At 31.4% G+C, this 11,458-nt stretch overlaps 1 pseudogene; it reads right to left on the minus strand.

Annotated features, from left to right (window-relative positions):
* The window catches only part of LOC129950627 (coiled-coil and C2 domain-containing protein 1-like), a 58,887-nt pseudogene extending 47,648 nt beyond the window's left edge, over nt 1-11,239 (minus strand).
* Nucleotides 11,240-11,458: the final 219 nt, after the last annotated feature.

Below are 11,458 nucleotides of genomic sequence, written 5' to 3' on the forward strand. Positions count from 1 at the left end.
CGGAATTGTTGATCTGCGTCGTCGAGTTTAAGTGGTTCTTTTTCTATCTCCCTTACAGAGAAATTCGCTTCTTCATCGCCGTTATATAATTTGGAGAAGTGGTCTTCCCATATTCTCAACAAAGACTGCGGTTCTACTATGATGATGTTCCTCTGATCGTCCTTACAGGCTTCGGTTTGTGACTGGTACCCTTGGGAAGTTTTTTACCTTTTGGTAAAATGTAAGCACCTCATTCCTGTTGTGATATCCCCCTTTCGCCTCGATCGCGCGCTTCTCATATTCTCTTTTTTCCATCTAAGAAGCCGGTACTTCTCTTTTCTCCCCTGCTCGTAGAGCTCGCAATGTTGGCCCCTCGGAAAGTTTGTACGTCCCTCCGGTATACCATTTTGCGTCGGCCATATCTAAGGCACGCACCGGTAGAGATATCGACTTCAAATACATTTTATTTTACAGATAATAACCCCTAAAGATGTAGGAAAGACTATTATAAAATACATCCTTGAATATTTTACGAACAACAAATTGAATGTCGGGAACAAAAACAGATATTAAATTCAACTTATTTCTTCATAATAATATATTTTTTATTAGTTTTTTAGAAATATTCAATTGATTTTTTTTGAAAACATATAAACCTGCAAAACAACAAATTAAAAAGAAATGGTTACCGACAAAAGAATTATAAGAACAAAGAAATATATTGAACTCAAATTTTGTTTATCTCTCACAAAATGTTGTTATGTATTAACACTTTGTTAACGTTTTAGAAAATACGAAAGACGGTACAGATGGGAAGTAATCAGTGTGGGTCGCATCCCATCCTCTTTTAATACATATTGTCAGGTTATTTATGTACATAGATATGTATACTTCATATGGACATAAGCGGTAAGCACGAACAACATCATGGTTGGAAAATAATTCGATTCACAGCTTGAAACGAAGTAGATTAATTGGAATAATTGTTTCTTTTTTGGGTTTTCATTTTCAGCCGTGAACTGTTGGTACCAAATAAAATAAATATTTTTGTTTGTATTAAGTTGCAACAAAATTTTGTAGAATCAAATACATATCATAATTCTTACTTTTTTGTTCATCAATAAGACCGACCGGATTTCTGAGTTATTTAAGAAGACCTCGACACCCAAACATGTTCATATCCACAGCTTAGAATGTAAAAAAGAGTAATTCTTGAAGTAAGTAACATTAATTTAAAAAAAAAAAAACAAAGTAAAGAATGTTCTAAAGCATTTGCTTGTTTATTGGATTTTTTAAATTGTGTTTCTTATTTTAGCCAACTCCCATTGCTTAGGACTAAAAACAAGTCTTCTTTCGTTGCAACACTCCTTTGCACTGTGTCATCATCCTCCATCGATAAGATTTTAAATCTATTAATTAATCAGATATCAAAAAAAATCTTTTCTATAGTACCCTCGAAATTGTTTCTTGTTATGTTATTTTACTTATTAAGGAACACACGTTTATACTCTTAAAAGCAGTCACATTTTTGTTTCCTTTTTCTTATTATGTTGTAGTTATATACGCTGCTGTTAAACGTCTCTAATAAAAACAAAATGAAAAAAAGTGCACCCAAGCATTAAATACCCATCCGGAAAAGTAATTTTCGTGTGCGGTTGGAGATTTGAGAATTTCATTCATATACAGTACGAGCTCGCACGTCAACCCCCCGTGTGGTTGTTTTCTGCCACGTAAACAATTTCAAATATATCGAGTGGTTTCTCATATTACTCCCCTAGACACCATATCCTTGAGAATAGTATGCCTGATTTCGTAAACACAAGGCCGTAGTGGGTTTCCCCTCGATTGATTAATTCAGTCGAAACAAGAAGGTGTTTTTCTTTTTAAGCGTTTGAACACTCAAAAGCCGTATTTTGAAGAACAAAAAAGTAACACAACTTCGAATCTCTGAACACACTGAACAGAAAAATAAACGCAATTTTGAGTTTGACAATTCAAATACAAAATTTCTTCAAGAATTCTTATTTCCTTACTTTACTTTATTTAACACTCTTTATTATCATTTTGATATTCAGAACTTTAAACCAATGTGCACTGGTATCTCCCCTTTAATTCTTCCCTAAAGTGCCCCTTAATTATGAAAAAGGAAGTGCAAGCGAAAAAGTAACGTATTTATCTATCCCAATTTTTTCGTTATTCACTTAGAGAAAAACCTCAAAAGCCATAATAACACAATTAGGAATATTCGAAGATATTTTGAGTTGAATCCACATAAGGACTAATCACATGAGATTAACCAACGACCAATTAATGCACGAATATTCGTCCATTATGACATTTATCTCACATGACTTGATTTTATTCGTCAATACTCATTACAGATGCATAACATATAATAGAATGGCTGCGTTCAATCACTTGTAGACTGGTGGATTTTGAGATACCTTATTGAATGAGTGTATACCTGAATCGAGATAGCTGGCAAAAATATAACAAAAAGTTTCAGCTGTTCACAAAAAGCAGACAAACATTTCGATTTCGAGGTCCAAAACTATTGTAAAACTAAATTTTCAAAGCAAGATTTTAATATTTCACCGGATTTTTACCAAAAAAAAAGATACATAATTTAGATCAATTTTCTAATTCCTTCAAATTAAATCCAATCCCCCATTAACCAGAAATTCTTGGACACCTTTGGATTCCGTTTTTTACATCCCGGTTGATTTGGATCAGCTCTTCGTTTTCATGTAAAACTGCAACAAAAGAGTATTCGAATTTCCTGTCGGTTTAAAATGAAATGAAGCCAATGAAATTTTAGGTTAAGATGCCCACTTCACGGAATAAAATATTTATTTGTTTTCTTATATTTCTCTTATTTTTGCAAAGCTAATTTTATTATACATTTAGATCAACTTAAGCTATATATTTCTACCTTTTTGTTTACAATTTGCACAGAATTTGAAGTTTTAAATTGGTTAAAATCACATTTATTCATTGGTCGGTAGTTAGTCATTGGTCGCTTTCATGTGAATAATCATTTAAAGATTAAAGGGCACGGCAATGCTCTTTCCTGTTAAATTTAAACTTTACCACAACTATCAAAACAGTAAAGATGGAATGATTTTTCCCAGAACCAACAGACTTTTAATACAATAACAAGAACTAAGGAAACAAATTTCTTACGGTCAATTGACCGTCAACGAATTCGTTGACAATGTCTCTAAAATTTGGTTTATTGAAAAATTGAAACTCGATTGAGTTCTAACTCAACTCTTCATATAAATTTCTGGAGTTAGAACGTTGATTTTGATCCCAGTCTGAAATAAAACTTCGATTTGTTATACCCTCCAATTAGAGAGCCTAAATAATTAGAACTCGGTTTGAACTATGTAATGATCAGGTAATATTGTTTATTAAACTTGAAGTGTATGTGCAATAATAATAAATTTTTATAAAATATAGTTATGGCCGCGGACAAGTCCAGCTCACAACAACTTTCAGATTAAAAATATCCATAGGTAGACATTTTCTTTGTTTAAAGAAGTCAATTCGTCTGTGTGGATATTATGTCCTTTTAAAAGCCACAACGTTTGTTTAGTTATACTTTGTGTTAAAAAACGATAAACAGTTTCAAATCTATGTTACTCTCATTCATGTTTTAACAACTACGGAAGCTACCCATTTAACCTAGCCACAGTTACTTCAATTTGATTAACGTTTCAAGGAAGCCATAAGGTCAGTAGTCCTTAATGTCCATGGACAACCGTAGATATAATGTAAATTATTAATGCAAAAGGTCTACTCACAGCTAGTACTTCGAAAATGTATTACATCCAAATAAGCAAAACATTATAAAAGCAAAAAATACATAAACGACATTGGTTTGCAGAAAAATAAAATCAAAACTGACAAACATTACTCGATAGAATGTCAAAAATGTATGTCAAAAAATCTTACTGATGGGTGCTATGAAAGAAGTTTATTATTCGTTAGAACTTTGTTTTATTAAACCGAAGAAGAAATGATAGAATTCTAACTATTTTTAAAAACTAATTTAAAGATAAACCGAAAGTTAAAAGATGTTTTTGTCAATTGGCTGTTAAAGTCATTTTGATATATTTCTCAACTTCAAACAAGTAATACATAGTGTGTAGGGTTCTGGTAATTAATTTGTAGCGAAAGACAAGTTCTTGATGAATGCCTATATTTATAACACAGAAGTATACCCTTTTTTGCCGTTTATGTTTATGAAAATCAAGCCTACAATAATATGTAAATATTTTATTAAAATCTACATATATGTGAAAAATTGTATACATTTGTTTCTTATAAGTTCAGATTCTAAGAATTATTAGCTTCGTTAAAGCTGAGTTATATCTTTATATTGTGAGAAAATCATTTTAATTTTAGAACACAACGTATTATACACTTCCTTCTACGGCCTTGCTTCAATATTTGTTCTTATATGATAAACGAGCACGTATACAAAATACAATACACATAGGGGCCTACCTGGGCCATTTTGCTGACAGAACCAATTGTCTGGAAGAAGGAAGCGTGTGTTTATTTGTTTTCTTTTTTATTAAGCAATTTTCTTACAATTCAAACGATTATACCTAACCTATGCTATTCTTTATAACAGCTCTCGCTGTTTGTTATATAAAATACGGAAGCAGTTCGTCATGGCATCTTGATTTATATAAATCTTATTCAGATAGAATTAAAAACGGATGAAGGAGTTAAGTTACTGAACCTTTGAGTTTGTTTATTAAGTTCTGAGTATACAATTGTACATATGTGCATATATCATAACTAAGAATGTTGAATCAAGATGTTTTGTGAATGATGAATCCTTTATTCGTTACTTGGAAACATTCAATATTTATATAGTTATATGGCTAAAATGTATTAATCTAAGTAATTGCTACTCATTTGTTGAAGTATTAACATCTTGCCACAAACATTGTGGTTGGGTTAAGTCAAATCGGCATTTACGGATGGAGGTTTTTTGAATGATTCGTATCAAACATCCGATTACAGTTATTAAGGTAGTTTAACTATTTTTGAGAAGATTATATGGATTTTGAATGCAATTAATTACATGAAATGTTCACAAGCAAATGATTGTAATGATAAGTAAAATACACATAAAATAACATTCAAATATGGGTTATTTAAGCATATTTTTTGTTGTTTTTTTTGAAGTGAGGATTTTATTTCAAATACAATATTTGTTTTGTTTAGTTTATTTCATCAAACAGAGTACAACTCTTACAGACTACTTTAAAAAGATAATATAATATTTAATTTAAATATAATGTATATGTATAAAAATAATAATAAATAAATATGGTAGCATTAGATAAATCTTAATTACAAAACAGATTGCGAAAGCAGACATAACATTTTTTTAAACATCAACAACAGAATTCGTTTCTCTTATGCCACGTGCAAACGGTTCGTTTCTATTATAATTTCTTCTATGAAAAGTCTCTCGCAAAGGAAAATAAGTGCGGCGAGTCCTTGATAGAAAGTACAAAAATATTCGTTCTAACATATAAGAATATTATTAAATCTTTTATAAAAACATTATTTACATTACATTACATTTCACACTACTCTGCACATAAATGTGCAGACTAGAGAACACAGCACCTTGAGCAACTAGGCTATGTAAGGTGATAACAACACAAGACATTAATACAAGACAGAAGGACAGAAGAGAAAGAACAACAGAAAGAAAGAACACATGACAACAGCACGCAGTAGGTTTCGAGACGGTCCCCCATCTTTCTACTAACCACGCTCACTGATGCTTGATCTCGGTGATCGATGGGAACCGAAGCTTTATCAGTGACTAGGCCGTTGCTAAAAAAAAAAAACATTATTTAAAAATATTTTCTCCTTACTTCAAGCATTTGAATGTCAATAAACGGGCATATAGATGGATAAGATGGTGCTTCCATATTCCAATTTAATTTATAGGAAGCATACCTAGTAAAACTTTTTTAATTTGTTTCTATACTATATGGATCAGAGATATAATAGGGTTTCCATACTATACTGCAATATTCCAATACCGATCTAACAAGTGCAATATTGAGGGTGTAGGGGTCGGAAAAATCCCTAGAGTTTCTTTGGATAAACCCTACCATCCCATTAGCTTTACTGACTATGTAATCGATATGCTTATTAAACGAAAGCTTTTCATCCAATCTTACTCCCAGATCCTTTTTTGCCTCTGACATTTGGCAACATTCAGGAGCAACTTGTTAGATTCACACCATTCAGCCAGTTTTTGGATATCCTCTTGAAGATACAGACAGTCTGTAGAAGATTGTATGAGGTGGAAAATCTTGACATCATGGGCATACATAAGATACTTCGAACATTTAAAATTGACCGGAATGTCATTTATAAAAAGGATAAATAACAAAAGGCCAATATGAGTTCCTTGCGGAATACATGAAGTTACATCAATACCTTTGGATTTAAACTTTCCCAATTTTACAAATTGAACCCAATTTTTTAAATAGGAAGAAATCCATTTGAAATGAAATTAGAATGGAAACCAAGCTTGAAAGCTTAGAAATTAGTATACTGTGATTAACTCTATCAAAAGGTTTTCCAAAATTTGTAAAGATATTTTTGAGTGCAACAGCACTTTTATTTATATCAAGACTACCTAAAGCTTCAAAAACATCAGAAACAGTAAAATCTAATTATTAAATTAAATTAAATTAAATTAAATTAAATTAAATTAAATTAAATTAAATTAAATTAAATTAAATTAAATTAAATTAAATTAAATTAAATTAAATTAAATTAAATTAAATTAAATTAAATTAAATTAAATTAAATTAAATTAAATTAAATTAAATTAAATTAAATTAAATTAAATTAAATTAAATTAAATTGGGTGGCGCAACAGTCCGTTGTGAACCAGGGCCTAGTGACTTACAACTCTCAACCATTCCTGTGTGCGAGTACTGTTGTCAGGAATGGAAGGGACCTATAATTTTAGGCCGAATCCGAACGGATAGTTTGAGAAAGCACTTTTTCATGACAAGAATTACTCTTGAGGGACTTGTCAATTCCTAGCAAGAGGCAGTACCCGCGAAAATTAATTTTTTTTAAATTAAGGTGCTACAGGCAGGGATTAAACCCAAGACCCCTTGCATGACAGTCCAACGCTCTAACCATCATGCCACGGGTACTACCACTTGTATCTTTTATATAAGTTGAAAATGTACACTCTACAGTAAGGCATATATGGTGAATTGAGTTTTTTATAGAAGGAAAATCAGTCTTTTCGATATAAGCTTCGAACTCTTTATCCAGAAAAATTAAGTCTAATATACAATTTAGATTATCATGAAAGTTATTAACTTGAATTAAGTTAAATTAACTATAATAATCTATCACTGACGTTTCTACTTCAGTATGAACATTGAATGGCACTAAATATTTTCCAAATCTGGTTCCCAGCTTATATCACCAAAATTGAAATTTGCTAAGACCATAACCTGATCATTTGGACTTAAGTTAGTAAGGACTGATTGATTGATTTTAATAATCAATTTTGATTTGCATTTCAAAACCAAAGTCTAATTTTGTTAAAGTCTTCATTATAAAAATTGGACGGCGTGACAGTTCATTTAGAACTAGGGCCTAGCGACTTGTAATTCTCGACAATTTCTGTGTGCGAGTAATGTCAGAGATAAAAGTTTAATCTGTGCCTGTGCCACCAAGGTTAATTCAAAATTAAACTTTTTATTGGAAAAAACCTTTCCATAGTATTTTGCTCCTCAAAATTAACTGTCCTCACTTGAAGTAAAATTACCAAAATATCCTTCATTGACGGCCAATTTTTTAACAGAGTTGTAGTCTTAAAAACTCTGTTTATTGACAAATTATAATTCGATTGAGTTCTAACTTATTTTATCATCAAGTTCTCAATCGGATTTAAATTTATTATATTTGGGGGTCTAGGATATTAGAACTCTGTTTAGATATGTTTTTAATTCTTTTAAAGGCCTAAGGGCAAAAATAAATTTCTGCTTAAAAGTCCATGTATAAAATGTTGTGGATGCAGACAGTTTCATAAAGTGTGAAATTTACATAAGCATTTAAACCCATTAAACTTTATACTTTTCGTGCATTTTTAGTTTTACTTATTTTTAACATCAAACTATACATATCAGCGTTTATAATAACCACGACTATTGAGTCTGCACAAAAAGGCACAAGAGATATCAAAATTATGTCGAGAAATAACACCCAATCTAAAAAAATCATTATTCCAGTTAAAAATGTAGATAAATCTGTTTATAGAAGATTAAACTTTTATCAATATTGTTGCATTTTTCATTTCGACAATAATGTTTTGAATGAATCTACTGAACACAAAATTTCGTGAAACTATTCAACATAATAGAGACAACATAAACAGAATAGATACATTTATTGCTGAAGCTTGATAATGGTCGCATTGCGGAAGCGATGTCTTCGACTAACAGCTTCATATTTGGGGCTTACTACCCCAGCAATGAGTACTTCGAAAGTTCACGTTTAAGCGGCAACATTCCGCCCGAATCTTTCCTTAATTTTCACAATCGAGGGCTGATACAGGATAAAGAGGCTGTTCCGCTGGTCTAACACGTCAGTCGTAAAACTGTATCTACGACTCCTTTACTTTCGAGACGTCGGATCCAATCGCCTTCGGTTCAATAGGACTGTTTCAGATAAGGGCCGCAGACATAGGGTGAGGCAGAGTAACCAGTTTTGGTGGCTTCAAATTGAGAATGTCATTTCAAGTTGTCTAGGGCGTTTGGTCTTGGCCGGCTTATTTAAGTATTAGGTTTGGGACAGTCAGGATGGCGCCAAAAACCACATAAAAAGCTTACTGAGGCTGTTCTAGTTTTAAAGTAGTTTTTTTTTTTAATTTTCTTGATTTTAGTTATTGTTATTTAGAATTAAAATTATTTTTAAGCCAGAATACAGTAGTTATAAGATAATGGATTAACCTATAGTGCCCGCATGGGACCAGTTAGATATTTTTAAGTTTTTGATATTTACGCTGTTTTTTTAAGAATTTTTGCCTAGGTTTAAGATAGTTTTTAGATGTTGATGTAAAAAAAATTGTTTCTATTATTGCATGCATCATTAATCAATTAATGGTTCAAATTCTCAAGAAACAGTGAAAAAAAGAATTCGAAACCAATTTATATTTGTTTTTATTCAGGTCAAGATGTTCAGCTACACAATTATGTGCATATTTATAAAAAAGAACATCTTAAACAAAATCCATTAAAACAAAAAAGCACAATTTGTACTAGGAAAAAAGTGAGAATATTAAAACCAAATCCTTAAATAAATGTCTGCTCTAACAAAAACTGATAGATGTAACATTGTTAGTAAAATTAGAATTTTGAGTCACAACTATTTTACAAAAAAAAAAATGCTGATTTTATCTTCAAAATACTTTAATGCAACGAAGAATAACGTGTTTGGCATCTGGATAAATTTTAAGAAAAATCTAACTGACAGTTTTTTTACAAAAACTAAGATCCTTAAAAAGAACAATACTAAAAGTTGGTAAAATTGATTTTCGACTAAAATATCTTATCAAAAATTAAAAAATATTGGTTCAAACTAGTTTAATCTTCACAGATAATATTGTTTTCATTCAGTACATTTTTTATAAAAATCCAGTAAATTTTTCCTATAGTCAGTTTTTTAGTAAAAATAACTGAAGCATACGAAAAATAGTAAGCAAAATTAGTATAAATTTATGTTCGTTGGGGCGTTGCCCCAAAACTGTAGGACAATTTTTTTGGGGTTATGTGAAATCATTTGTCAACGTAACCATCTTATGATGGTAATATAACCAATCAATCTAAATGCTCTACGTTCAATACTATCCAAGAGGCTTAAGTAAGTTGCAGGAGAACCAGCCCAGATATGGGAGTTATACTCAATCTTGGGACGTATATAAGTATATAGAGGGGGAGAAAAACTTCTTGCGTCGCCTTAGAAAACCCAAACATCATCGCGTATGTGATCGTTCCACAAAAGGTGGTTAGTGATACACATACCGAGAATATCGAGATGTTCAGTCTCCTCGATGCAAGTGGCATTTATGGATATAGGCAAGGGGGGTATATTTTGATTTAACGATACAAGACAGCATTGGGGTTTCGAAGCATTAAAATCCACGCGGTTTCTTATTAACCATTGTACAATGCTCAGTAAATAATTATTCAGTGTTTCCATGACCTTGGAAAGAAGGGACGTAAGAACGGTAATTAGACGATGAGAAAGATACGCCTTTTTTGGGAATAGGCTGGACAAATGCGGTTTTCCATCCGCTCGTAGGACAGATCAAAAAGCTTACGCAGTGCTTTTGCCAGCGTTGAAGAACACCTCTTCAGAACAATAGTGGGGATACCATCCGGACCAGCGGATTTGTATATTAAGATCTTTTAGGACTATCGCTACAGTACGAGTGCGAAAAAAGGTTTTCCCCATAGAATCACTTACTCGCTCAAGTACAGGCGGAGTCATAACACTCACTGGCAGCAGGCAGCGTTGAATTGGAAATCAATAGTTTAAAACACGGTAGACTGGTTTTTAGATGAAATAAAGGACATACATTTTTTTAATTCTAATTCTATTACTCTGAAATTTTGTATCGTATGGAACTGCCTGCAAGACAAAAAATTTAGAATGTTTGTTAAAATATTTTACGCCATTTAATTGGAACTTTGGAAATTCCTAACTTTTTACATGTTTCAAACACTAATAAGAGGAAGATACTCATATATGCAAACCGATAGGTATAGACTAAACTATACAAACAATATTTTACTAAATAATTGTTATTTAGTTATTTTTGAAACGAACTTTATTTTAAAGCGGTATAGCTGCTCATTTAAAACACTCAAATAAAAGCCAAACCAACATTGAAAGTTATAGACTGTGATGTAGATTCACACACACAAAACACTTAAAGTATATGTACATAGATTGGAATTAAATTCTTACAGATATAAAAGAAATATTAATATTGAAAATGATTTATTGTTTATACTTTCCTGTAAAAACTTCACCTACAACTCAATATTCAAAGTTCTACAAAAAATCCACCAAAACAAAGACTTTGTTATGAGCCATAGCTATTAATCACTTCAAACTCTTCCCACCTCAATTTTCTTAAATTGTCCTTGCCATTACTTACCTTAGCCTTTTGTGTTTCCATTTCAATATAAGTGAACATAAAGGATAATACCTAACCTATACATAAAAAATAGTATACTTAAGGTAAAACAAAACATCATCTTAGGAACAAATGTCTTCAATCAAACCTTTGTCCTAACGAGATTAACGTCCTAAAATTAATTAACATTTACATCGACCATTAATAATGTTGCAGGTTTTTAAGTAAAAATCCATGTCCTACATTCTCATTTGGACATTT

The sequence above is a fragment of the Eupeodes corollae genome, chromosome 3 (genome assembly GCF_945859685.1).
Source record: "Eupeodes corollae chromosome 3, idEupCoro1.1, whole genome shotgun sequence".
Lineage (NCBI taxonomy): Eukaryota > Metazoa > Arthropoda > Insecta > Diptera > Syrphidae > Eupeodes > Eupeodes corollae.